The sequence below is a fragment of the Arachis ipaensis genome, chromosome B10 (assembly GCF_059453495.1).
Source record: "Arachis ipaensis isolate K30076 ecotype BB chromosome B10, ASM5945349v1, whole genome shotgun sequence".
Lineage (NCBI taxonomy): Eukaryota > Viridiplantae > Streptophyta > Magnoliopsida > Fabales > Fabaceae > Arachis > Arachis ipaensis.
In genome coordinates, this window is record NC_142435.1 from 101,206,399 (window position 1) to 101,211,671 (window position 5,273).

Genomic DNA, 5,273 nt, shown 5'->3' on the forward strand with positions numbered 1-5,273 from the left:
GAAAAATTTCTAAGTTTGGTGTCTTGCATGTTTTCTTTTCTTGAAAATTTTTCAAAAATAAGTTCTTGATGTTCATCTTGACATTCAAAGTGTTCTTGGTGTTCATCTTGACATTCATGGTGTTCTTGCATGCATCACATGTTTAGATCCAAAATTTTCATGCGTTGCATCATTTTCATGTTTTTCTCTTTCATCATTAAAAATTCAAAATTCAAAAAAATATCTTTCCCTTTTTTACTCATAAATTTTGAAAATTTGGATTGACTTTTTCAAAAATTTTTAAAAATCTAGTTGTTTTTATGAGTCAAATAAAATTTTCAATTTAAAAAAATCTTATCTTTTTCAAAAATCAAATCTTTTTCATTTCTCTTATTTATTTTCAAAAATTTTAAAAATATTTTTCAAAAATATTTTTCTTAATTTTATTTTATAATTTTCGAAAATATCATCAAAAATTAATGTTTTGATTCAAAAATTTCAAGTTTGTTACTTGCTTGTTAAGAAAGATTCAAACTTTAAGTTCTAGAATCATATCTTGTGATTATTTGTGAGTCAAGTCATTAATTGTGATTTTAAAAATCAAATCTTTTTCAAAACTAATTTCAATCATATCTTTTCAAAAATATCTTTTTATCTTATCTTTTTTTTTAAAAATATCTTTTCTAACTTCTTATCTTCTTATCTTTTAAAAATTGATTTTCAAAATTTGTTTCAACTAACTAATTAACTTTTTGTTTGTTTCTTATCTTTTTCAAAACTACCTAACTAACTATCCCTCTCTAATTTTCGAAAATACCTCCCTCTTTTTCAAAAATTCTTTTTAATTAATTAATTGTTTCAATTTTTAATTTTAATTTTAATTTTATCTTAATTTTCGAAAATCATTAACTCTTTTTCAAAATTAATTTTCGAAATTCCCTCTCTCTCATCTTCTTCTATTTATTTAATTACCTACTAACACTTCTCTTCATCTCATATCTATGCTCTCCTCATCCTTGTGTTTGGATTCTCCTCCCTTCTCTTTCCTTACATTACATTCTTTTCTTCTTCTACTCACAAAAAGGAATCTCTATACTGTGACATAGAGGATTCCATATTTTTTGTTATTCCCTTCTTTGTCATATGAGCAGGAGCAAGGACAAGAACATTCTTGTTGCAACAGATCCTGAACCTGAAAGGACTCTGAAAAGGAAACTAAGAGAAGTTAAAATACAACAATCCAGAGACAACCTTATAGGAATTTTCGAATAGGAAGAGGAGATGGCAGCCAAAAATAATAATAATAATGCAAGGAGGATGCTTGGTGACTTTACTGCACCTAATTCCAATTTACATGGAAGAAGCATCTCCATCCCTGCCATTGGAGCAAACAACTTTGAGCTTAAACCTCAATTAGTTTCTCTGATGCAACAAAACTGCAAGTTTCATGGACTTCCATCTGAAGATCCTTTTCAGTACTGAATTCATGCAGATATGTGATACTGTTAAGACTAATGGAGTAGATCCTGAAGTCTACAGGCTCATGCTTTTCCCTTTTGCTGTGAGAGACAGAGCTAGAATATGGTTGGATTCTCAACCTAAAAATAGCCTGAACTCTTGGGATAAGCTGGTCAAGGCTTTCTTAGCCAAGTTCTTTCCTCCTCAAAAGCTGAGCAAGCTTAGAGTGGATGTTCAAACCTTCAGACAGAAAGAAGGTGAATCCCTCTATGAAGCTTGGGAGAGATACAAGGAACTGACCAAAAAGTGTCATTTTGACATGCTTTCAGAATGGACCATCCTGGATATATTCTATGATGGTCTGTCTGAATTAGCTAAAATATCATTGGATACTTCTGCAGGTGGATCCATTCACCTAAAGAAAATGCCTGCAGAAGCTCAAGAACTCATTGACATGGTTTCTAATAACCAGTTCATGTACACTTCTGAGAGGAATCCTGTAAGTAATGGGACGCCTCAGAAGAAGGGAGTTCTTGAAATTGATACTCTGAATGCCATATTGGCTAAGAATAAAATATTGACTCAGCAAGTCAATATGATTTCTCAGAGTCTGAATGGAATGCAAGCTGCAGCCAACAGTACTCAAGAGGCATCTTCTGAAGAAGAAGCTTATGATCCTGAGAACCCTGCAATAGCAGAGGTAAATTACATGGGTGAACTATATGGAAACACCTATAATCCCTCATGGAGAAATCACCCAAATCTCTCATGGAAGGATCAAAAGCCTCAACAAGGCTTTAATAATGGTGGAAGAAACAGGTTTAACAATAGCAAGCCTTTTCCATCAACCACTCAGCAGTAGACAGAGAACTCTGAACAAAATACCTCTAATTTAGCAAATTTAGTCTCTGATTTATCTAAGGCCACTCTGAGTTTCATGAATGAAACAAGGTCCTCCATTAGAAATTTGGAGGCACAAGTGGGCCAGCTGAGTAAGAAGATCACTGAAACCTCTCCTAGTGCTCTCCCAAGCAATACAGAAGAAAATCCAAAAGGAGAGTGCAAGGCCATTGACATAGTCAACATGGCGGAACCTAGAGAGGAAGGGGAGGACGTGAATCCCAAGGAGGAAGACCTTCTGGGACGTCCAGTGATCAACAAGGAGTTTTCACCAAAGGACTCTGAGGCTCATCTAGAGACCATAGAGATTCCATTAAACCTCCTTACACCCTTCATGAGCTCTGATGAGTATTCCTCTTCAGAAGAGAATGAGGATGTTACTAAAGAGCAAGTTGCCAAGTTCCTTGGTGCAATCATGAAGCTGAATGCCAATTTATTTGGTAATGAGACTTGGGGAGATGAACCTCCCCTGTTCACCAATGAACTAAATGCATTGGATCAACTGAGATTGCCTCAGAAGAAACAGGATCCTGGAAAGTTCCTAATACCTTGTACCATAGGCACCATGACCTTTGAGAAGGCTCTATGTGACCTTGGGTCAGGAATAAACCTCATGCCACTCTCTGTAATGGAGAAACTGGGAATCTTTGAGGTACAAGCTGCTAAAATCTCATTAGAGATGGCAGACAATTCCAGAAAATAGGCTTATGGACAAGTAGAGGACATATTAGTAAAGGTTGAAGGCCTTTACATCCCTACTGATTTCATAATCCTAGATACTGGGAAAGATGAGGATGAATCCATCATCCTTGGAAGACCCTTCCTAGCCACAGCAAGAGCTGTGATTGATGTTAACAGAGGTGAACTAGTCCTTCAATTGAATGAGGACTCCCTTGTGTTTACAAATCAAGGTCATCCTTCTGTAAACATGGAGAAGAGGCATAGTAAGCTTCTCTCAGTACAGAGTCAACTAAAGCCCCCACAGTCAAACTCTAAGTTTGGTGTTGGGAGGCCTCAGCCAAACTCTAAGTTTGGTGTTGGGGAGTCTCAACAATACTCTGAACATCTGTGAGGCTCCATGAGAGCCCACTGTCAAGCTATTGACATTAAAGAAGCGCTTGTTGGGAGGCAACCCAATTTTTATTTATCTAATTTTATTTTTATTTTTCTTGTTCTTTCATGTTTTATTAGGTTCATGATCATGTGGAGTCACAAAATAAATCAAAAAAATTAAAAACAGAATCAAAAATAGCAGAAGAAAAATCACACCCTGGAGGAAGGACTTACTGGCGTTTAAATGCTAGTAAAGAGCATCTGGCTGTCGTTCAATGCCAGAGTAGAGCATGGATCTGGCGTTGAACGCCAGAAATAAGCAACATCCTGGCGTTCAGATGCCAGGAATGCACACTGAGGAAAGTTGGCGCTGAACGCTAGAAACAAGCATAGAACTGGCGTTCAACGCCAGAAACATGCTGCATCTGGGCGCTGAACGCCCAGAACAAGCATCAATTCGGCGTTTAAATGCCAGAATTGCATGCAAAGGCATTTTACATGCCTAATTGGTGCAGGGATGCAATTCCTTGACACCTCAGGATCTGTGGACCCCACAGGATCATCTCAGCATCTGTGGACCCCACAGGATCCCCACCTACCTCCACTCATACTCTTCCCTCTTCTCAATGTCCATCCTCTCTTCCCAATAAACACCCTTCCCCAAAACCCTTCACCAATCACCTCAAGCTCTCTTCCCTATTACCTATTCACCACTCACATCCACCCACTCGTCCCCATAAACCTACTTCATACACCCCACCTACCTTCAAAATTCAAAATCACTTTCCCACCCAAACCCACCCTAAATGGCCGAACCTAACCCCTCTCCCTTCACTATATAAACCCCTCCATTCTTCTTCAATTTCACACAACACAACCCCCTCCTCCTCTTCTTGGCCAAAACACCCCCTCACTCTCCCTCTATTTCTTCTTCTTCTTCTTCTTCTTTTATTTCTTCTCTTGCTCGAGGGCGAGCAATATTCTAAGTTTAGTGTGGTAAAAGCATAAAGCTTTTTGTTTTTCCATTACCATTGATGGCACCTAAGACCGGAGAATCCTCTAGAAAAGGGAAAGGAAAGACAAAAGCTTCCACCTTCGAGTCATGGGAGATGGAAAGATTCATCTCCAAAGCCCATCAAGACCACTTCTATGAGGTTGTGACCAAGAAGAAGGTGATCCCTGAGGTCCCTTTCAAACTCAAGAGAAATGAGTATCCGAAAATCCGACATGAAATCCAAAGAAGAGGTTGGGAAGTTCTAACAAAACCCATCCAACAAGTCTGAATTCTAATGGTTCAAGAGTTCTATGCTAATGCATGGATCACTAGGAACCATGATCAAAGTAAGAACCCGAACCCAAAGAATTATCTCACCATGGTTCGAGGGAAATACTTAGATTTTAGTCCGGAAAATGTGAGGTTGGCGTTTAACTTGCCTATGATGCAAGAAAATGCACGCCCTTACACTAGAAGGGTCAACTTTGATCAAAGGTTGGACCAAGTCCTCATGGACATATGTGTGGAAGGAGCTCAATGGAAGATTGACTTAAAAGGCAAACCGGTTCAACTTAGAAGACTGGACCTCAAGCCTGTGGCTAGAGGATGGTTGGAGTTCATCCAACGCTCCATCATTCCCACTAGCAACCGATCTGAAGTTACTGTGGATCGAGCCATCATGATTCATAGCATCATGATTGGAGAGGAAGTAGAAGTTCATGAAGTCATCTCCCTTGAACTCTACAAAATAGCCGAAAAGCCCTCCCCCTTGGCAAGGCTAGCTTTCCCTCATCTTATTTGCCATTTATGTTACTCAGCTGGAGCTTTCATAGAAGGAGACATTCCTATTTAGGAAGAGAAGCCCATCACTAAGAAAAGGATGGAGCAA

The 5,273-nt window shown here is 38.5% G+C and overlaps 1 non-coding gene across 1 annotated transcript; it reads right to left on the reverse strand.

Annotated features, from left to right (window-relative positions):
* Positions 1–1,654: 1,654 nt before the first annotated feature.
* Positions 1,655–1,758, reverse strand: LOC148581088 (small nucleolar RNA R71). Its single transcript, XR_015899599.1, has one exon. It is a non-coding gene; the product is annotated as a small nucleolar RNA R71 (small nucleolar RNA).
* Between the last annotated feature and the right edge of the window lie 3,515 nt (positions 1,759–5,273).